The sequence below is a fragment of the Onychomys torridus genome, chromosome 1, assembly GCF_903995425.1.
Source record: "Onychomys torridus chromosome 1, mOncTor1.1, whole genome shotgun sequence".
Lineage (NCBI taxonomy): Eukaryota > Metazoa > Chordata > Mammalia > Rodentia > Cricetidae > Onychomys > Onychomys torridus.
The window spans coordinates 64,930,412-64,955,232 of NC_050443.1; the positions used below are offsets into that span (position 1 = coordinate 64,930,412).

At 38.1% G+C, this 24,821-nt stretch overlaps 2 pseudogenes; both read right to left on the bottom strand.

Annotated features, from left to right (window-relative positions):
• Positions 1-9,983: 9,983 nt before the first annotated feature.
• LOC118572242 overlaps positions 9,984-24,821 on the bottom strand; it is a 95,582-nt pseudogene continuing 80,744 nt past the window's right edge.
• Positions 17,039-17,983, bottom strand: LOC118586403 (annotated as a pseudogene).

Consider the following 24,821-nt stretch of genomic DNA (forward strand, 5'->3'; position numbering starts at 1 on the left):
TGTAAGAATTTCTCCGACTCTCCTTAGAATAAATGTATAGAAGCACATAATAAAATAGAACATGTGCACAGACAGGAATTGATATATACCTGTAACTTCAAATGTAAGTGTGCACACATCTGAATATACTGGAAATGAAATTTTTTTAACGATTTATTTATTTTGTCACTATTTTCATGATTATTTTCCCTGCACATGTGTATGTACACCACTTGTGTTCTTGGTACCTGTGGAGACTGTAAGGGGATGTTGGACTTCCTGGACCTGGAGTTACAGATGTTTGTGAACTGCCATATGAGCGCTGGGAACTGAAGTTGCATCCTTTGTGAGGACAGTAAATGTTCTTTACTCTAAGCCATCTGTCCAGCAATAGAAGCAAAAAATTGTAACCCAAAATTAAAAATTTTGAAGATTGATTATATTTAGCAGGTCATCTGTAATATCTTTACATCTGTTGCTGCTTTATCTATATCAGCATGTGTATGCACTTACATGACTTCAGTAGTATTTACATGTGTCTGTTTCACCTGTTCCTCTTTATTTGTGTTTGTAATCTACATCTATTCATTTGAAAAATTTTCTACTTTTATTTTAATTGACAATTATAAATACTTAAGGGATATAACATAGTGTTATTGTTTGTGAACACTCTCCATATAATTAAATAATGCTAATCAACATGTTTCTCATCTGAAATACAACATTTTCCTAGTGAGAACTCTTGAGATCTACATGTTTTAAAGTAAGAAATACACATATATTATTATGTACTTTACTCAATATACTTTGAAATAAATCTTATTGAAGAAAAATATTGTTTCTCCTGAGAACATGAATATCTATGCTCTCGTGTCACCAATTTCCTGTTGTCTCCACACTCCTGTTTTATAATGAACATTTTTCTCTTTAGCTCAATTCTATATAATTCCATATGTAAGTTATAGTTTTCAGTATTGACCCCTTTGTGATCATATTATTTTATTGAGGTTAATCACATGCATCCATTCATGTTGTCACAAATGATATTTCTATGTTTAAAGCAGAATCCATTTCATGATATATATATGTCAATGAATCTTTACTATTCATCTTTTAAACACACAATTTGATTTCATTGTGAAAAGTCAGGACAGAAACTCAAACAGGGCAGGAAACTGGACTCAGGAGCTGCTGCAGAGACCATGGAGGGGTGCTGCATACTGACATGCTCCCCATGGCTAGATCAGCCTGGTTTCTTATGGAACCCAGACCACCAGGCCATGCCTGGGCTCTCCCATATCAGTCACTAATTAAGAAAATAATAAGAACTAGTTGGGAACAAGCCTAAGCTAAAGGCCAAACTTTCATAATTAAAAAAAAAGAGAATCTCTTATGGAGGCATTTCCCCAATTATGGTTCCCTACTCTTAGGAGACTCTAACCTATGTCAAGGTGTCATAAACTTATCTAGTACACCATCCCTTAATGTCAACCATCAACATGTGAAGGCTGCTCACCCTGGAAGCCCACTAGAAATGACCAATAGGGAATTGAGTAGGTAATCTTCATTCTCCTTTTCATCCTTCAATTCCAACTCCTCAGTCTCATCCCTAGCCCTGTACCACACTACCTGCAGGGGTTTGTATTCCTTTTCTTCCTCCATTCCCTGGGGACATTCCTACCTCCTGTATCTGTCCTCCCATACTTGGAGCAAATCCCTATTTCTCTCAGCTCCCACTACCTAGAAACAAGTTCTACCCTAGACCACTAGTGGTCACACCTGGCAGGATCTCAGGGGCACTCCTTACGAGGTAATGCAGTTGCCACACTCTCCTAAGATCTAGAGAAGAAAATATAAACCAAGGAATGGGAAACTCACTCCAAAAAGACAAGACCAGATATCAACAACTAAAATTACAATTTTCCTGATCCCAGATGCTTACATGCCAGTGTAAAAAATCACAGTTAATACTAGCCAGGGTGATATGTCTCCATGAGAACTCAGCCCCCCCCCCCGACTCACATATATATATATATATAGCCTGAGAAATACAGTTCATCAGAAGCACAAGACAAGTACTTCCAAATAGCTATTATGAATATCATCAAGAAATTATTGGGGGAATGAATAGAAAAATTCAAGACCTGAAAATATAAATGTAATCAATAAAGAAAATTCAAGCTGAGAGAAATGTGGAAAAGAAAAATTTGGAAAATGAATAGAAAATTCAGAAGAAAGTCTCACTAATAGAATACAAGACATAGAAGTAAGAATCCCATGCATTGACTACAATATAAAAGAAATAGACACCTCTGTTAAGGAAAATGTTAAATCTAAAGAAACCCATGCACAAAACATTTAGGAAATCTAGAACACTGTAGAAAAACATACTATAAGAATAATAGGGATAGAGGAAGAGGAAACCCAGATGAAAGGCAGAGGAAATGACTTTGACAAAACTCATAAAAATTTTCTTTAGCCTAAAGAAGATTTTGAGGTACAAAAAGCAAGCAGAATAACTAATAGAATGGATCAGATATTAAATTTTCTGCAACACATAATAATCTCAACACTACTCATACAGAACAAAGAGAACATTAAAAACTGCAAGGAAAAGAGACCACATAACACATAAAAGTAGACCTAGTCAAATAACACATGATTTCTCAGTGGAGACTCTAAAATTCAGAAGGCCTGGACAGATGTTCTCCAAACTCGAAGAGGCCACAGATGCCAGTCCAAACGACAAAACCTAGCAAAACTTCCAATCACATTAGATAGAGAAAAAGGAGTATTCCATAGTAAAGCACAATTTAAGTAGTATCTATCTACAAATCCAGCCATTAGAAGGAAAACTTCAATATGAGAAGATAACTACACTGAAGAAAATACAAGGAATAAATAATATCAGGCCAGCACATCAAAAAAGTTGGAGAAAATCCACACTAACTAACTAACTAACTAACTAACTAACTAACTAACTAACGAAGTAAGTAAGTAAGTAAATGAATAAATAAATAGTACCAACAAACAAGGCTGAAGGACAACTCTAAGTATCAGTGGTCTATGTCACCACTCTAGAGATGGTGGGACCTGGGAGAATGGACTTGATAAATGAAGTAGCCTAAAGCCTCATGCAACAGTCAACTTTATTCATAGTATCAGACAATTTATATTCTGAGGGTTAAAGAAAAACAACATGAGTAAAGTTCTCATATTCAAGCCACATACAATCACAAGAAAAAGCTGCATGTGGCAAAACCATGTTTTTCCATAGAGGCATACAAAGGATATTTTAAATATTTAATTGAATGATTATCTCAATAATAATAAGCAATCTGAAAAAAATCCCTCATATCTGCTAAACCTAGAAGGAGCATGAAAACACATTCCAAAATTAATTTCATATTTTGAAAAAACTGTGTCTGGCTGGCAACTCCTGACTCAGCCTTCTTGTGCTGCTCTGTAGAATAAATATACTTTGGTGTTTGTGTTGACTGTTCTACAGATTTTTGCTAAGTCTGTTAGTATGATGTCACTTAATTCTGATGTTTCTCTGTTTATTTTGTTCAGATGATCGGTCTCTTGGAAAGAATGAAGTATTGAAATCACTTTCTATGATAATCTATGTCTTTAAATTCAGTAGCAGATGTTTTATGAAACTGAGCGCTCCAGAGTTAGGTGCATCAATGCTTAGGATACTAATGTCTTCTTGATTAATGGGTCCCTTTATTAAAATGACATGCCCCTTTTGATTAGTTTAAGTTTGAATTCTACTTTCTCAGATATTAGTATAGTATCCCCTGCTTGTTTTCTGGTACAAGAATGGAATACTTTTATTCAAACCTTACCCTAAGGTGGGGGTCTATCCTGAAATCTGAGATGTTTCCTGTAGACTACAGATAGATGAATTTTCTCTCTTGATTTGTTTAGCCACAGTATGTTCATTGGCTGGAGAACTGGAGCCATTGTTATTTAAAGTTACTATTGAAATGTGTGTGTTAATGGTGGTTATTGTATTGTTGATTTTCAGTGGTGATGTTTGTGTTCACAGTAGTACTTTGTATTTTAATCAATATGGTTTTATATTTCTTTGCACAGTATCTTGGCTATGCTCTTTCCTTTCTTCAGCCCAAATATTGCTTCCTGTATTTTCTTTTGGTTTGGTTTGATAAATATAAGTTTTTTTCAAGACAGGGTTTCTCTGTGTAGTCCTGGATGTCCTGGAACTCATTCTGTAATCTAGGCTCATCTCAGACTCACAGAGACTTCCCTTCCTCTGCCTCCTGAGTGTGGGATTAAACATCACAACTACCAGGAGGATATAAATTTTTAAAGGCTGTTTATAGTGTTTTCCTTTCTTTTAACTATGGCAGATACTTTTGCTGAGTATATTAGTGTAGGCTGGCTGTCATAGTCTTTTAGGACTCAAGTAAATGTGTTGTTCCATACTCTTCTGGCTTTAAACATTTCCATTGAGGAATCACCTCTTATTATTATGTGTTTTCCACTATATATGACTAACAATTTTTCTTTTGAAGATTTCAATAAACTATTTGTTCTGTATACTTTGTGTTTTTACTCTGACATGCCACATAGATTATTTTATTTTATTTTATCTATTTGGTCTTCCATGTGCTCCTTGTATTTGCGTGGGTGTGTCTCTGCTTGGTTTTGGGATGTTTTCTCTGATTCTTGTTGAAGATGTTGTCTATGCCATTGACTTGGGATTCTTTTCTCTCATCTATGCCTAAAGTTCTAGGTTATTGTTTTAGCTGGGTTTCTGCTGCTGAGACAAAACTCCATGACTGAAGAGCAAGTTGGGTAGTGAAGGGTTTATTAGGCTGGTACTTCAGAATTGCTGTTCATCACTAAAGGAAGTCAGGACATGAACTTAAAATAGGGCAGGATCCCTGAAGCAGGAGTTTATGCAAAGACTTTGGAGGGGAGCTGCTTACTGGCTTGCTTCCCCAGACTTGCTCAGCCCACCTTCTTATATAATCCCAAACCAGCAGTCTAGGGATGGTACCACCCACCATGAGCTGAGTCCTCCTTCATTGATCACTAATGGAGAAAATGTCTTACTGTTGGATCTCATTGAGGCATTTCCTCAGCTTAGGCTCCTCCTTTGAGTACTCTAATTTGTGTCAAGTTGACCCCTAAAACCAGCTGGTAAAGTTATGTTTTTTTCATGTTTTACAACATTTCTTGTTTGTTCTTTACCTGTGTTTAATTTTTTTGTTCTTCTTTGCTTATTTAATCTAGATCCTTCACATAGTATTCAAATCCTAATATTCTATTTTCATCATTATTCAACTTACCTGCTTGACTTTCTTTTGAGGTTTGTAATTGAGTTATTGGGTTTTCAATTAAATCTCCATTTCAGCTTCAGTCCCTTAAATGTTTCTTTCTTCTGCTTCTTGAATTCTGTTTTTTTTTATGTCTTCAATTGTCTTCATCAGTTCATCATACTTTTTAAAAAATTATATTTGTGTTTTAATTTTACATATCAGCCATGGGTTCCTCTGTTCTCCCTCGCACCCCTGCCCCTGCCTATTCCCCCAGCACCTCCCCTCTATTCCCATCTCCTCCAGGGCCAAGACTCCCGTGGGGATTCAGCATAACCTGGTAGCTTCTGTACAGGCAGGTCCAGTCCCTCCTTCTAGGCTGAGCAAAGAGTCCCCATATTAGCCCAAGGTTCCAAACAGCCAGCTCATGCACTAAGGACAGGTCTGGGTCCCACTGCCTGGGTGCCTCCCAAACAGTTCAAGCTATTCAATTGGCTCACTTATTGATAGGGCCTGATTCAATTGGGGGCTCCACAGCTTTTGGTTCATAATTCATGTGTTTCCATAATTTGTTTCTGTGCTTTTTCCAATCTTGGTCTCAATAATTCACACTCTTACAGTCCCTCCTTTTTATCGATAATTGGAGTCCTGGAGCTCCACCTGGGGACTGGCCGAGGATCTCTGCATCCACTTCCATCAGTTATTGGATGAGAGTTCCAGCATGACAGTTAGAGTGTTTGGCCATCTGATCACCAGACTAGGTCAGATCAGGCTTTCTTGAGACCATTGCCAGTAGTCTACAGAGGATGTATCACTGTGGATTTCTGGGAAACTCTCTAGCACTTTGCTTCTTCCTGTTCTCAAGTAGTCTTCATTTATCATGGTCTGTTGTTATTCCTTGTTCTCCCTTTCTGTTCTTGATCCAGCTGGGATCTCCTGCTCCCCTAAGCTCTCTTTCCTTCAAAACTTGCCCTTCAGTACTCCCACTGTCATCCAGGTTGTTCATGTAGATCTCATCCATTTCTCTGTCATTGGGCAATCCCTATGTCTTTCCTAGGGTCCCGTTTTCTAGGTAGCCTCCCTGGATTTGTGTAGCAGTCTAGTCATCTTTGTTTTACATCTAGTATCCTCCTATGAGTGAGTACATACCATGTTTGTCTTTCTGAGTCTGGGATACCTCACTCAGGATGTTTTTTTCTAGATTCATCCATTTGCTTGCAAACCTCATGATGTCATTGTTTTTCTCTGCGGAGTAGTACTCCATTGTGTATATGTACCATATTTTCTTGATCCATTCTTCAGTTGAAGGGCATCTAGGTTGTTTCCAGGTTCTGGCTATTACAAATAATGCTTCTATGAACATAGCTGAGCAAATGCCCTTGTGGTATGATTGAGCATTCCTTGAGTATATGCCCAAGAGTGCTACAGCTGGGTCTTGTGGGAGATGGATTCCCAATTTTCTAAGGTAGCGCCATATTGATTTCCAAAGTGGCTGTACAAGCTTGCATTCCCACCAGCAGTGGAGGACAGTTCCCCTTGCTCCACATCCTCTCCAGCATAAGCTGTCTTCTGTGTTTTTGGTCTTAGTTATTCTGACAGGTGTAAGGTCGTATCTCAGAGTCATTTTGATTTGCATTTCCCGGATAATTAGGGATGTTGAGCAATTCCTTAAATGTCTTTCAGCCATTTGAGCTTCCTCTGTTAAGAATTCTCTGTTTAGTTCTATAGCCCATTTCTTAATTGGACTGTTGGGCATTTTGATGTCTAATTTCTTGAGTTCTTTATATATTCTGGATATCAGCCCTCTGTCATATGTGGGGTTGGTGAAGACCTTTTCCCATTCTGTAGGTTGTCACTTTGTCTTGTTGACCATGTCCTTTGCTCTACAAAAGCTTCTCAGTTTCAACAGGTCCCATTAATTGATTGTTTCTCTCAATGTGTGTGCTACTGGTGTTATATTTACGAATTGAACTGCTGTGCCAATGCATTCAAGATTACTTCCTACTTTCTCTTCTTCTATCAGGTTCATTGTAACTGGATTTATGTTGAGGTCTTTGATCCAGACCCCAGCCACTTCCTGAGACTCAGAGACCAGCCTTCAGCTCCCATCCTGCATGAGCTCCCATAGGGACAAGATAAGGAGATCCCAGCCACTTCCTGAGTCTCAAAACCAGCCCCCAGCTCCCATCCAACCTGGAACTCCCATCTGGACCAGAGCTTCCATCCTGCCCCAGAACTCCCATCTGGACAAGAGGAGCTCCCATCTGGACAAGATAAGGAGACCCCAGTGACTTCCTGAGACTCAGAGACTAGCTCCCAGCTCCCATCTGGCCAGCACTCCCGTCTGGACCAGAGCTCCCATCCAGACCAGAGCTTCCATCTGGACCAGAGAGAGGCTCCTTAAATCTGTCAGCTCTGTCTGGACCAAGTGCACTGATGAGACAAAGAACGAATCCACAAGGAAATGGGCAAACATCAAGGCAGAAGTACATACAACAAAATAAAGAGCAATACAGCATCACCAGAACCTAGCCCTTCTCCAACAGCTAGACCTGAACATCACAGAATGGAAGAAGCAGAAGAAAACAACCTTATAAATAACATCATGAAGAGGCTAGAGCCTTATATAGAAATAAAAAATAAAGTGGAGGAACAGACAAACAAAAAATGGGAAGAACACTATAAAAAGCTAGAGGAAAGGACAAATAAAGCAGAAGAAAACAGTAAGTCCCTGAAAGAAAATCATGGAAAAGCAATGAAACAGATGAGGGAAACAGTCCAAGACCTGCAGAGGGAAATAGAAAAAATGAAGAAGACACAGGCAGAGGGAATACTGGAAATAGAAAATCTGAGTAAATTAACAGGAACTTCAGATGCAATATAACCAACAGAATGCAAGAGATGGAACAGAAGATCTCTGGTGTTGAAGATACTGTAGAAGAAATAGATTCATCAGTCAAAGAAAACGCTAAAACCAACAAAGTCATGACACAAAATGTCCAAGAAATTTGGGACACCATGAAAAGACCAAACCTACAAATAATAGGGATAGAGGAAGGAGAAGAATACCAATTCAAAGGCACAGAAAATATATTTAACAATATCATAGAAGAAAACTTTCCCATTTAAAGAAGGAAATACCTATGAAGATACAAGAAGCTGATAGAACACCAAACAGACTAGACCCCCCCCCCAGTAAAGTCCCCTTGCCACAAAATAATTAAACAACTAACTGTTTTATTTCTTCTTTTGAGAATTCTCTGTTTAGATCTGTACCTCATTTTAAAATTGAGTCACTTGTTTTCTTTTCTTTTTTTAAATTATATTTGTGTTTTAATTTTCCATATCAGCCATGGGTTCCCCTGCTCTCCCCCTTCCTGCCCCCCCCCCCCCCCCCAACCCCTCCTTTCCATTCCCATGTCCTCCAGGGCCAAGACTGTCCTGGGGATTCAGCTCAACCTGGTAGATTCAGTACAGGCAGGTCCAGTCCCCTCCTTCCAGGCTGAACAAAGTGTCCCTGCATATTCCCCAGGCTCCAAACAACCAGCTCATGCACTAAGGACAGGTCCTGGTCCCACTGCCTGAGTGCTTCCCAAACAATTCAAGCTATTCAATTGGCTTACTTATCCAGAGGGCCTAATCCAGTTGGGGGCTCCACTGCTTTTGGTTCATAATTCAAGTGTTTCCATAGCAGGATACAAGATCAACTCAAAAAAATCAGTAGCCATCCTATATATAAGAGACAGACAGGCTGAGAAGGAAATCAGAGATACATCACCCTTTATAATAGCCACAAATGATATAAAATACCTTGGGGTTACTCTAACTAAGCATGTGAAGGACCTATATGACAAGAACTTTAAGTCCCTGAAAAAAGAAATTGAAGAAGATGTCAGAAAATGGAAAGATCTCCCATGCTCATGGATAGGCAGGATTAACATAGTATAAATGGCGATCTTACCAAAAGCAATCTACAGATTCAATGCAATCCCCATCAAAATACCAACACAATTCTTCACAGATCTGGAAAAAATAATGCTCCACTTCATATGGAAAAACAAAAAGCCCAAGATAGCCAAAATAATCCTGTACAATGAAACAACCTCTGGAAGCATCACGATCTCCGACCTCAAGCTCTACTATAGAGCTACCGTAATAAAAACAGCTTGGTTCAGGCATAAAAACCAACATGAGGATCAATGGAATTGAATTGAAGTCCCTGACATTAACCTGCATACCTATGAATATTTGTTTTCTTAGTGTCCACTTTTTAAGTTCTTTATATATTTTAGATACCAGTCCTCTATTAGATGTGTAATTGGTAAAGATCTTTTCTCATTTTGTGTCCTTATGCTTTGCCCCAGTGATGATGTCTTTTGCTCTACAGAACCCTTTCAGTTATTTGTCTTAGTGCCTGTGATATTAGTGTCCTTTACAAAAAGCATTTTTCCTATACCAAAGAGTTCAAGACTATTCCTCATTGTCTCTTCTAACAGATTCAAGATATCTGGTCTTATGTTGAAGTCCTTAATCCATTTGGAGTTGAGTTTTGTGCAGGCTGATACATGGATATATTTGCATTTTTATACATTCATCCATTCAGTCTGACCAGCACCATTTGTTGAAGTTGCTGTTTCTTTCTTTGGTTTGTACTTTTGACCTATTTGTAAAAAAACAGGTTTCCCCAGGTGTGAAGACTTAAAACATTAGTAAAATTTAAGGGATATTATCAGTTTTAGAACACATGGCCCTGAGCTTTGGTACACAATTTTTCTCTGGTCTTAATAAAATTGAGAAACACTTTGGGGCAAAGATACAAACAAGCAGTCCTGCACTAGAGGCCAAGATAGAAAAGATCTCCACAACCACCATTGCTTTCCCCTTGGTGCTGTGGTAGAGGGAGAAAAGTGACCCACACACTGCAGAACACCAGCATGCTGAACGTCAGGAACTTGGCTTCACTGAATGTGTCAGGCAGATTCCTGGCCAGGAAAGCTACCGTGAAGCTCCCGAGGGCTAGTAAACCCAAGCATCCCAGGACACAGTAGAAGGCAATTACTGAACTCTTGTTGCAGACAATGATGATGTGGCCATGTTCAAAGTGTGGATCAGTGTCAACAAATGGAGGAAATGTTCCCAGCCAGATTCCACAGAGAATCAGTTGGATCATGGTGCAGATGGGAATGATATAGTTAGCTGTCCCTGATAGTAACAGCCATCTCATCTTTTTTCTTGGATCAGTGATCTTGAAGGCCATTACTACAGTAATTGTTTTAGCCAGAATAGTAGAAACAGCTACAGTGAACACAATCGCAAATGTGGTCTGCTGCAGAATTGCAGGTGGCTATCTGAGGATGGCCAATATAGAGCAAGGGACAGAGAAAACAAAATATGAGGGAGATGAGCAGAACATAGCTGAGAACTCGGTTATTGGCCTTGACAATGGGAGTGTCTTGATGCTTCAAAAAGACACCAAGTATAACAGCTGTGAGAGCAGAGAAACAAAGAGCCAAACAAGCCAGAGCCATTCCCAAGGGGTCTTCATAAGCCAAGAAGGTCACAACTTTTTTGAGGCAGTGAGTTTGTTTTGTGTTGGCATACTGGTCATGTGGACACTTCACACATTGATCTGTGTCTGATATATGAAGAGAAACATCATCAGTTTTAATTTCACTTTGTTATTCACAAACATGTTAAATTAATGTATTGGAAAGATTTAGCCAAATTGGCATTATTTGTTACTGTAGATAGCAATTCAAATAATGTTGTCGTATATTTCTATCACTGTCAAACCTAATCTTTGTCAAACTTACGCGTTTCAAAAACTGTTATTATTATCCATAATACATATTTGTGACTTTTTAGTATCTATCTATTTGAAAACAAATATAGATTTAGGATGGCACAATAAAATACTTTAAAGTGGGCAATTCACAGAAGCATATATATATATATATTCACTGTTCTTTAGCAAGGGCCATAAAGGAACACAGAGCCATCAGCCACCATGCATGTTATGAACTTCCCATGAGCCTCAAAGTAAATTCCACATGTCAGTGTTCTCATACTGTTTTTTTGAAATACATACTCCCCCAAATCTTGTTTAGAAAGTCACAACTAGTATTAATTAGGAAGGTGAAAACTCTGTGAACTAATTAGCATCTAATGTCATTACATCTTAAAAATCTTTTTGGTTTTATCTTTCAATGTGATAATTTTAGTAGGCTAGAGTGTTTAACATTTTCACTATTTTCTTTACTAGATTTTAGTGTCAGTGAAATCAAATGACAATACTTATTTGGAAAATATCACTGTAAGAATGTTTTTCATCTCAATACTATATGGATACAAGAACCTCCTTCCACACTTGGAATTTACACTAGAGTACATTCAAATTTTTTATTATTATGTGTTTTAATTTTATACATCAGCCATGGGTTCCCCTGTCCTCCCCCCTCCCGCCCCCACCTCACCTTCCTCCCAGCCCCTCCCCTCCATTTGCATGTACTCCAGGACCAAGACACCCCTGGTGATTCATTTAAACCTGGTGGATTCAGTACAGGCAGGTCCTGTCCCCTCCTTCCAGGCTGAGCATGTGTCCCTGTGTAATCTCAAGGTTCCAAACAGCCAGCTCATGCACTAAGGACATGTCCTGGTCCCACAGACTGGGTGCCTCCCAAACAGATCAAGCTATTTAATTGTCTCACTTATCCAGAGGGCCTGATCTAGCTGGGAGCTCCACAGCTGTTGGTTCATAATTCATGTGCTTCCATTCGTTTGGCTATTTGTCCCTGTGCTTTTTGCAATCTTGGATTCAACAATTCATGCTCTTACAGTCCCTCATCTTTCTCGACAGTTGGACAACTGGAGCTCCACCTGGGCCCTGGCTGAGGATCTCTGCATCTACTTCCATCAGTTATTGGATGAGAGTTCCAAGATGACTGTTAGGGTGTTTAGTCATCTTATCACAAGGCTAGGTCAGATCAGGCTTTCTCTTGACTATTGCCAGCAGTCTACAGAGGATATATCATTGTGGATTTCTGGGGAACTCTCGAGCACTCTGTCTATTCCTGTTCTCATGTGGTCTTCATTTATCATGGTCTGTTATTCCTCGTTCTCCCTTTCTGTTCTTGATCCAGCTGGGATCTCCTGCTCCCCTAAGCTTTCTTTCCCTCAAATCTTGCCCTTCATTACTCCCACTGTCATCCAGGTTGTTCATGTAGATCTCATCCATTTCTCTGTCATTGGGTGATCCCTGTGTCTTTCCTAGTGAATGGAAAACCACATCCAGTTGCACTCAATCTTTCTAATACCAGTCTTCTGATCAGGATCATACATTGTTATTCAGTAATTTTAAGTTTCATCTTATTTTCCTAAACTGATATCTAAGCATGTGGTTAAAAGCATTTATTCCAGAGGTTCTCAACCTGTGGGTTGTGACTCCAAACCCTTTCACAAGGGTCACCTTGGACCATTGGAAAACACAGATCTTTATACCATGATTTATAACAGTAGCAAAATTTCAGTTATAAAGTATCAATGAAAGTAATTTTATGGTTGGGGGGGTCACAACAACATGAGGATTTGTATTAAAGGCTTGCAGCATTAGGAAGGTGGAGAACCACTGGCTTATTCTTTTCAATTTTTTTCTAACCACTTTATCATTACTAAATGTAATAAAAATGTTACATTATGATTTTAAGATTTTCTAAATACATGTATCTAGAAAGTTAAATGAGATACAATGTAGAGAATTATTCTGTGTTCAACAGACAAAGTTAATGCCTTTAGCTCATTACTTTGGATTTTATACTTATACCATAGTGTCATTTGACTAAACATAATTTTTATTACCAATTTCAGTATATCATGCATTTCAACTTTTTTTTCTTGTATTACTCACTATATTTTGTAGCTAAAAACGCTGACCATTCTTTTTGTTGTTGTTGTTTTTTTTTGTTTTGAGACAGGGTTTGTCTGTGTAGCTCCAGCTGTTCTCTGACTCATTTTGTAGACCAGGTTGTCCTTGAGCTCACAGAGATCTGCCTGCCTCTGCATCTGGAGTGTGGGGATTAAAGTCATGCACTACTACTGCCTGGTTTAGTGCTAAACATTTTAATGAAAAATTTCTGTCTGTAAACTATATCCATTTCCACCTTGCTCATATTTAAATTATATTGAACTATTTACACACTGGTCTTCATATTAAGTTTAATTTTATTTTTATCTATTACTACTCTCTCCAATAATAATTATTTCTATGTCAGTTACTTGATTTACTACCAATTACATCATTTTCAAAATTTCCCTGGGACTCTTGAGGCAAAGCAAATACCACCACTTATTCAATCTTTATTATCTAGGTAAAATTATGTATTTCAGTGTTATATTAGATCCTTGGATACACACATCTATATGTTGGCTGTCAAACTTACCTGTGAGTAGAGAAGATTTGAAAACACAACCTACTAATTGGTAAGGCATGGAATTAATTACCTGTCATATTGGAAATTTCATTCTCTGGACATGGTGTACAATCAAAACAGCAGAAAGCCTTTCCTTTCTGAAGGGATTTTCTGAATCCTACTCTGCAAGGCATACTGCATACTGAAGGTGGTGTCTAACAAAAATAAGATACATGTTAGTAAAAAGAATTTGACATACTCCACAGTAGAGACTGTGATTTACAGGAGATCACTGAAATATTTTATTCATAAACAAGTACAACAACTCAAAGAGTGATATTTTGTTGTGTTTTTAAAAAATATTAGAAACATATGCTTTATGGTATATTATCAATCAATAAGTGCAAATATGGAGTCAAATGTGTTACATATTTAATATAAGAAAATTGAGGAAGGTAGAAAGTGAGTCAATAAATTACCCAATGTTGTAATGCACTCCCCAGTGTGAGGAAGCACATGCCCACCTTGAGACCTTTGGTATTTATGTCACATGTAAAGCATCACAGTTAAGTCCAGCTCACCTGTCTAATGTCCATGGTCTACTCTATCATGTCTTCAGCCATAAACAACTGCTGACCATGTAGAAAATGTCTTGAAAACTTTCCTATTTTCACTTTAAGTCCAATACCTGGTAGAAAATTCATGATGTAGAGAATGTCGTATTCTATATCCAGCTTTCCTTTCTGATTCATGTTGATTTGTTCTCCATGATTTATAAATTGGTTGTTCTCCAAAAAAGGGGCCATCTGAAATACATTTATTGTTTAGTTTGAACTGTCACATTAGGACAGATAATCTGAAAACATGAATGCTCTTAATTTTCATTTATCTATCCTAAAATATGGCATTATTAGAAGTCCTCAATATAATAGAAGAAAAGAAGATACATACAGAGTTAAATATCATTATATCCTGGAAATAGTTACTTAATGGAATTAATGGCCTACAACATGCACACCTGAGTGATACTCATGGAGAGTGAGACATTCTTAACTTCTTTTATCAATATTATCAGGTTTATGTCATATGTAGCAAAAGAGTACAGAAATCCATCCACTTGGGAGAAAGATTTGTAGAACACTTGTATTTAGAATCTATGGTAAACTTTAAGCTATATCTTTGACAATTCATATTATTCAGCAGAAGACTTATTACCTGCCAGGGGTAAAATTCCAGTCTTTTCCCAGTATTCTCTGATGATGATATTTGTTCAACAAGCATTTCATGAAGTGCACAGGCCACCGCATAGACAGCATTGTATAGGTTGTAACTTGTCTCCCTCATGGACACTTCAGATTGGTTCCTGGATAACCATTCTAGTAGGATTTTGGTGGAACAGTTTTTCAGTGTGTTACAATGAGATGACAAAGAACAGTTGAAATACATCCACCACAACCTAGCAAGGGAAATATCTTTACTGTAGTTGGAAGGTTGCACAGTCTGAATGAACTTTTTAAAACCAGAAATCTCAGAATGGTGATGTGATAAAATGAGAGTCCCATGGAAGAAGGTTTTGGGGAACTCCCCTTTACTTGTGGTCATATCCCACTGTGAGGTGGTGATCCAGAGTCTCTGAGTGCCTAAATGTTGCCATAGTCTAAAGTGTAGAGTTAGAGCAGAGTCTGTGTCCCCATAGATGATAATAACTTTTGCTGATGATGTCATGATCTGATTATAGTATGTTTCAGCTCTTTTTTGGTCTCTATTTTCTGCGATCACATTCACAAAGGCCAAACAGACTTTGTGTTTGTGCATCTCTTCTCTCAAGTCAGAGAGAAATTGAATGCCTGGGTCATCATCTGGAATTACTAGTCCCACCCAGTTCCAGCCAAAATAAGTTATCAAAGCCATCATGGCCAAGGACAGAAATGTGTGCTTTGGAGATATCTGGTACAGGTAAGGAAAACGTTCAGAGTCACTCAGGAGAGGATGAAATGGCCCATAATAAAGCTAAAGAACATAAACAATGTGAAGAAGATAAATACATACATCTCAGTCTTTCTAAGCTTTCTAAGAAAAATCTGGGAGTGTTAGGAAGTATGAATTGTTTATCTAGTTATTACATTTTTTGTGATTTTCTAAAAAACTATCGATAAGACAATATCTTACATTAAAACACCTCACATCTCCACTCTTTCAGATCTATTTCCAATTAATCTGCCATGTACATGCCCAAAAGTGAGTATTTATGCTTAAAACTGTGAATCAGAACAGACGCAAAGCCATTTATGGATTACAATCTGTCTTGGTGCTCAGAAAGGTGGCAGAAAAGGAGAGAGGGTTTTATTATAAGCCCTACCTAACCTCACCTGTGGTATTGTGAAAATGTACAGGAGGGGCCCAAGTGTGACAGATGAGAACCACCTTGGTCCGGTAAGTACAGTAAACAATCTTCTTTCTCGCTTACAGTTGTAGTTAGGAATAATTGCATCTTTATTTGAGAATACACTGATTGTTTGCAGATATTCCTTTTTGGCACAGGTGATTTTAACTATCAGAGAAATATTGGGTAAGACATGAATGTTCCTGTTTATTTGTTGGATGGCAAAAAATAGAGACAAAATCAAGTGGATATTCTTGGCTGTCAATCTGAAAACAGAACATAATGATCACTTGAGTTTAGGCTCTAAACATGATAATCTTAGACTATAGTCACTGAACTGTTTACCTGACCCATTTCAATGTAGATATAGGTCTTATTGCTGCGGTATGTGAGAATGTGAGATCTGTGAAAAAATGTAAGAATATTTAAAAGGTTTTTTTGGGAGAGAGATTTCACTGAAATGGGACTCTGTTATTTTTGAAAATTCATATAGTTTACCTCTGTTGTCTGTGAACATGGCAAGAAGCCTGTGGACTGTCTATGGACCAGAAAGTAGGTAGTAGCCAATACTGAAACTGTTCATGGCTTTATCTTTATATACTTACTGTACATAGAAAATGAATGAGTTCCATCAGCTACCTTGATTCTGATATTTTTTCCCCCATAAAGAATAAATAAGACAATAACTTAGTAAACGAGAAATGGTTAACAAAATCTATCTACCAGAATAAACAGATCTTAGGAGGCCATTAAATTCATAGGTAACATAAATAACATAACATTTCTTATTTTTTCCTCTCCATTCCATTGAATTTTTTCCTTTTAATTTTCTGAGCCTATGTAGTCTTGAGTGTTTAAAGGCTAAGGATAACAATGACTGTTTCTTTATGAGGAGTGAGCTCCCTTTACTTCACAAGGGCCCTTGGATCACCAACAATGCATTTTATACTTACTTAATTGAACATGGATAGATATATTGACCCTTATGTATGTTGTTGGGGTTTTTTCAAGCTCTTAGGAACTTTATTTTCATTCACTGTTTCCCTCCTTTGCCCTGGTATCTGCAGAGCAGCCCTAGACCACTCAGTGGTGGCTCCTACCCATTTAGTGTACTGGTCTGTGGGATCTGCTGATACATCATTGGTGGATGGCTGGACAGTCCATCTTCATTAGGAACTGCTAAATGGGTACAGAGGATATCTGTATGCCCTCAGACCAGTCTTCCACCTCTGGCTGATCAGTAGTGAATTCAGGAGCTGGTGCACTCCATTTGTGCTTTATCACAGCCTTCTCAGCAGCAGCCTTTTTCCCCTCCTCAGTCACCTCTGGGTATCTGTAGAAATATAGATCAGGCATATCCTCCATGGGTGGTCATGGGAGACAGAGGCAGAATACTTCCTGGGCCAACATTCACCACATCAGAAACACTGAGTGAGCTTCCTTGTTGTTGCATTGTATGACAATACTCATGTAGTACAAAGAAGAGTCTGTGTTACACAGAGCAGGGGTAGGCAGGTTGACATAAGATTCCTCTGTGAGGTTAGCCCTGGGATAAGCCACCACTAGAAACTATGGCTCCCTAAAGGCTGCTTGGATCTGATTAGTGAAGGACTCAGGCATGAAGCACGCAGCAATTGGAGCGGCTCCAGTGGCAGCGGCAAACTTCAGCACTGCTCACTGCTCAGTGTTCCTGGAGGAGATGACACTGATATCAGCAGGGTTCTCAATGGCAATGGTAGTCCGGGCTGTAAGCAACCGTTTCCCCTGGGCCTTCTTCAGATTTGTGATATAGATACCATCATTTTCCTTTTGTAATTGTACTGCTCCATTTGAAAGTCATGGTTGGTGCCACCTAAGTAGGTTCCTGTGACAAGAAATTCGAGGACACTCTCCTCCTTCATTTGCAGGTCATCTCGGGCTCTGTGCATTGTTTAAGTTTCCTTTTAAATTTAAGATTAAGTTTAAAATTAACTCAAAAAATCAGTATCCCTTATATATGCAAATGATAAATGGGCCAAGAAAGAAGTCAGAAAAATATCACCCTTTACAATAGCCACAAATTATATAAAATACCTTGGGGTAACTCTAACTAAGCAAGTGAAGGACTTGTATGACAAGAACTTTATGTGTCTGAAGAAAGAAATTGAAGAAGATATCAGAAAATGGAAAAATTTCCTATGCTCATGGATATATAGGATTAACATAGTAAAAATGGCAATCTTACTAAAAGCAATCTACAGATTCAATTCAATCCCCATCAAAATCCTAACACAGTTCTTCACAGATCTGGAGAAAACAATATTCACCAATAGCACAGACAATGAGAGCAACAATTAATAAATGGGATCTCCTGAAACTGAGAAGCTTTTGTAGGGCAAAGGACAGAATTCTTGAAACTAGACATCAAAATATTGAACAATACAATTAAAAAATAGGCTACAGATCTTAACAGAGAATTCTCAACAGAGGAAGCTCAAATTGCTGAAAGACATTTAAGGAATTGGTCAACATCTTTACTAATCAGGGAAATGCAAATCAAAATGGCTCTGTCATTACACTTGTCAGAATAGCTAAGATCAAAAACCCCGAAGACAGCTTATGTTGGAGAGGATGTAGAACAAGGGAAACTCTCCTCCACTGTTGGTGGGAGTGCAAACTTGTACAGCCACTTTGGAAATCAATATGGTGGTTTCTCAGAAAATTGCAGTCAATCTTCCTCAAGATCCAGTTATAACACTCTTGGACATATACCCAACGAATGCTCAATCATACCACAAGGACACATGTTCAACTATGTTCACAGCAACATTATTTGTAATAGCTAGAACCTGGAAACAACCTAGATGCCCCTCAACTGAAGAATGGATCAAGAAAATATGGTACACTGGGCAGTAGTAGTGCACTTGAAAGGCAGAGACAGGTGCATCTCTGTGAGTTTGAAGCCAGCCTGGTCTACAGAGGGAGATCCAGAACAGTCACCAAACCTACATGGAGATACCTTGTCTTGAAAAACTCCAAAAACAAACAAAAAAAAAGAAAATGTGGTACATAAACACAATGGTGTACTACCCTGCAGTAAAAAAACAATGACATCATGAAATTTTCTGGCAAATGGATGGAACTAGAAAATATCATCCTCAGTGAGGTAACCCAGACTCAGAAGGACAAACATTGTATGGACGCACTCATAAGTGGATACTAGATGCAAGCAAAGGATAACCAGACTAAAACCCACAGCTCCAGAAAAGCTAGCTAACAAGGAGGACCCAAAGAAGGACACATGGATTGCCCTGGGAAGGGGAAATAGATGAGATCTCCATGAGTAAATTTGGGATTAGGGGTGGGCAATGGAGGGTAGGGGTTGGGGGATGAGAACATAAGGGAACAGGATGGTTGAGCTGGAACAGGGATAGAGTGGAAGAACAAGGAAAAAGATATCATGATGGAGAGAGACACCATTGGGATAGAGAGAAACCAGGTGCTAGAGAAGTTTCCAGGAATCCACAAGGATGAGCCCACCTTAGACTACTAGCAATAGTGAAGAGGGTACCTGAACTTGCTTACCCTAGTAATCATATCAGTGAATACCCTAATTGTCATTATAGAGCCTTTCTCCAGTAAATGATGGAAGTGGATGAAGAGATCCACAGCCAAACATCAGACTAAGCTCCAGGAGTCCAACCAAAGAGAGAGAAGAGGGATTCTATGAGCAAGGGGCATCAAGATCATGATGGGGAAACCTACAGAGACAACCAAACCAAACTAGTAGGAACTCCTGTGACTGGACTAGGCCCTCTGCATAAGCAAGACAGTTGTGTAGATTGAACTTCTTAAGGGGCCCACTGGCAGTAGGATCAGGATCTATCCCTGGTACATAAACAGGCTTTTTAAAAAAGATTTATTCATTTATTTATTTATTATGTATACAGCATGTATGACTGCAGGCCAGAAGAGAGCACCAGATCTCATTACAGATGGTTGTGAGCCACTATGTGGTTGCTGAGAATTGAACTCAGGACCTCTGGAAGAGCTACCAGTGCTCTTAACTGCTGAACTATCTCTCCAGCCCCCATGAACAGGCTTTTTGGTGCCCACTACCTATGGTGGCATGCCTCACACAGCCTTGAGGCAGGGGGAGGGGCTTGGACATTCCTGTACTGAAAGTACCAGGCACTGCTGACTCCCCATGGGAGGCCTTACCTTCTTATAGGAGGGAAGGGTGAGTGGGTTGTGGGAGGGGAGGCTGGACAGGCTGGAGGAGGGAAGAGAGGGAACTGTGATTGGAACGTAAAATGAATAAAAAATTTTTTAATAAAAAATCCCCTCCCCCCCAAAAAAAAAAACAAAAGAGAAAAAAATATTACAATGGGAATCAAGAACAATGCCATGTGAACCTGGGGAGTGTGCAAAGGCTATGTTGGTTGTTTTGTATTTAGTAAAGATTTATTCTTCCTATAATACCTTGGATTTTTATTTCAATATTTTTTATTTAATATTTTTAACAGAATATATTGACAATTCTCTCCAGTGTAGTGAAAGAGGAAACAAAGTCAGCATATACAAACCTGCCTAGTCATTTTTGCTGCACTCTACACAATAGCCTGCCAATGTAATCAGATTTGGTAGCTGTGAATAGACGAATGGATAAAGGAAATATGATACACACAGAAGAAAAATATTATCCCTCATATTAATGGAATCCTACATGACAGTGGATAGGACTATTTATCAGGCTAAAAAAGCCTGAAACAGAAGCACAACTACCATATATTTTTCCTGAGATATAAAAGATAAAATTAAGAAATATATGACTAGAAGCAGTAGATTTTCTCCCAAACAAGGGTGTTGGGACAGTGACGAGGGAATAAAGAAGGAAGTGTACAAGTTGGAACAATGAACAGGATGATATAAAGTATATAAATGTATATGAATATGATTATTAAATTATCTTATGTGGAAACTTTAAATGTAAAAATTGTAACACCAAATAAAAAAACATTACTGTAAAAATAACAGATACCAGTACAATATATTTATATTCTTTAGATAAGTTTTAAAGGGAGCTGGAGAGATGGCTCAGTGGTTAAGAGCACTAGATGTTCTTCCAGAGGACACAGGTTCAATTCCCAGCACATATATGGTGGCTCACAACCATCTGTAACTCCAGTTCCAGGAGATATGACTCCATATGTGCAGACAAAACACACATATAATAAAAATATTTTTTTAAAAAGAGAAGTTTTATATTAATTTCTGTTTCTCCCATAGAAGAGACAGAAAGTTAAGACTGAACCCAGCAACTAGAAAAAAGTGTTATTGATGTGAATTCATGTATTTACTGATAAATGCCTCAGACAATAAATAATTATATTTTTTTCTGAGTACTCATACACAAATTTCTTAAGTAAAAATTTGTTGAAAAATACAAAATAATTGCAACATTTATAAATTGTGATAACATAAGACTTTTCACAAGAGTTTAGGAATGAGAAAAACAAACACAGCAGTATATAATAATCAGCATATTTATATTAGTTTTTGACCATATTTAATGTAAGAGTAATAAAAATGTTATATTAATTAATAATATATTTATTAAAAATCCAAAGATACACCATAATGGTGAATTCAGATGTACCTGTGCTTGACAGTTTTATACTATCAAAACAAAATCTTCAAGGCAATGAGCCTTAAAACAGAAGATAGAAGGCTTTTGGTTTTGGAGATTTCAGTTGATCTGAATGGAGTTTGATCATTGGCTTTTGTTCCCTATAGCACCATGATTCAAGATGGGAGAGAGTTATCACCAAAACCACTCAAATCATGGGTAGGATACAAAGGAGAAAATAATAGGGAATTGGAATCACACAATTTCATTGGAGAATATGCATTACCAGTAACTTAAACTACCTGTTAATTACACCACATACAGGCAGTGTCAAACTGGTATCAAATCAAGTGCAAGCATTTGAGCAGACCTTAATATCCAAGCTTCAGCAATGATGGAAATGTAAAGAAATCATATACATATAATACACATTGTAGCTGGAGACCTTCTCTCCAGCCCCCACCAAACCCTGTTAGTCTGACAACCCACTTATAAAATAATCACACAGACGTTTATATTATTTAAACTGCTTGGCCATTAGCTCAGGCCTACCATTGTCTAGCTCTTACTCTTATATTCAGCCCATTTCCATTTATCTATACTTTGCCATGTGGCTCATGGCTTACTGGTACCTTACATCTTCTTGTCCTGGTGGCTGCTCTCAGTCTCCCCTCCTACCTTCCTGTTCTCTCCATTCCCCTCTTCGTTAGTCCTGCCTATACTTCCTGCCTGGCTACTGGCCAATCAGTGTTTTATTTAACAACAAATCATTCACAGTACTTCCCCATTTTCTTTTATTTCAAAAAGGAAGGTTTTAACTTTAACATAGTAAAACTACATATAACAAAACAATTATCAAGCAAGAGTTACAGTTATAATATCTAGTCTATTTATAATAACTAGTTTATTTGGCAAAATTAAAGAATATATCCTATCTAATATTTGTGAGTCTAAGGTTTTATATCTAACTTATCTTTTATCATAACTAAGGAAATTTGTAACTATCTAGTTTCAACTACATCAAAGACCCCAGAAGGATATACTATTACCTGAGAAACAGGAGAAGATGCAAGCAACTTTTGGGAGTCTTGCAGGGTAGACAGAGACAGTTGGCAGCCTGGACAGTCACCTAATGTTCCTTTGTAAAGTTGGGGCATCTGTCTTCAGCCCACAAGGCTAGAGTCTCTCATTCATTTCTCTCTGTGTCCTGTAGAATGTCTGGCAGTTTCCTCTGCGAAGCAGGAACCTGAAGGACCATTTTGCCAAGCAAAGTTCAGTGGTCACCTTCTTATGGGTCCTGTATGTCCAGTTGATATATTTTTAAGCAGTCTAGGCAAGAACAGTTTCATGTCCAAATGGCTATTTTTGCCAAGAAGAAGATAAACTCCATAATGGAGTGTCTTCGATGCCCATCCTCTTCTCTGAAATAAGTCAGTGCTGCCAGGAGCAGACATGACTCATTGTCCAGAAAGTCTAAATTTTTAAAAATATTTTAAATGCCATATTCTGTAGGTCTTTGAAGTATTTGAAGATTACCTATCTATCTGAAATATATCTATGTATACCTAGAAGACTTAAGTAACATGGCTATGAGTATGATTATCATAGATGAGTAATTATTAATCCATTTTTAAATTATCCATTACAATTTTAAATGAACTGAACAAACATAATACTTTAAACAAGAGTAGAAATATGCACACAGTATAACAAAATTCACTTTGTATCAATAGACTAAAATCTATACCAATGTAAAACATTTTAAACTAGTTGCTGTTCTTTAAAAGTAAGTTCATTAATCTACCCTTTTTCTGTCCCACACCAGAGGGCTCTTCTGATTTGGGACACAAGAATCTTTTAACCTTCTTCTTCTTTTTTTTTTAATCAATATGTCTGGGTTTAGAGATGGAGTGAGCCAATTCCATCTCCAAAGCCTGCTTGATATATTTGGGAATTTGGGCATAGTTTCTCTTACTACTTCCTGTTGGAGGGGGGTGCTGTATCTTCTGGGGACATAAAGAAAAATTTAGGATTATGGAGTAGTCCGTGAGGGTATAATTTTTGGGTCAGTTGCCTTGAAACCATTCTGGATGTTGGATCATCTGGGTCATCGTGTCATCAGAGACCTTTCAGGGGGTCTTGGCTGGTCAAACCTGATGTATCTTAATCTGGAACAAATCCACAGCCTCTGGCTTTCTGTGGAAACAAAAGCAAAGCCTCCTTTCCAAAGCAACATATCCTTATATCCAAATTTTGAAGTCAAGGTGTCTTTAAAATGTACAGATTGTTTTAACTCTGCTGCCTTTACAATCAAATACCTCTCTTTAGTTAAAAATCCCAAAGACAACACAATCCAGATTCTCTGTGTAATATCCATCTTTATGTGGCTTATTTTTTGTACTACCTTTACTGTCTCTTTAAAGACTTTATTTTTAAAAACTATTTGTTTATATAACTGTATGTATTTCCTTTTCTCTCTCTTACAAGACTATGTACATTTTTACACACATTGTAAAGCATTTAAAGTCTTATTCCATATGAATCTGTCTTATTGTGAATCTACTGTTTTAAACTGCAGCTTTACTAGGGCTAAAGTAGGAGCTTTGGCTGGTAGCTCTGCCCACTTCAGTTTTCCAATGTGGCGGTGGTACGCTTACCGCCAGCTCTGGGAGCCACCATTAACTCTTAGAAATAGTGGTTCTATGTTTTTATCAAAGCAGAGTGTAGTCCAGAAACCACTTTTTTTGGTTTTGCTTTTCTGTACTTGCAAAAGATAAATCCACCACACAGTGTAATGTGCCGCTTGTAGATGCCTCATTTTCGCCACACTGCTGGTCAACTGCACACGCTAGGAACCCGCCAACTTGAGAGAAACAACTAGGAAGCTGTTTTTAGCTCCATTTTGAACTGGTTGTTAAATATTCTCAGGTTTTAGGTGGAAATTCACGCCTTTGGGCACCATTTGTAGTTGGAGACCTTCTCTCTAGCCCCCGCCAAGCCCTGTTAGTCCGACAACCCACTTAAAAAATAAACGAACAGATGTTTATATTATTTAAACTGCTTGGCCATTAGCTCAGGCCTACCATTGTCTAGCTCTTACTCTTATATTCAGCCCATTTCCATTAATCTATACTTTGTCATGTGGCTCATGGCTTACT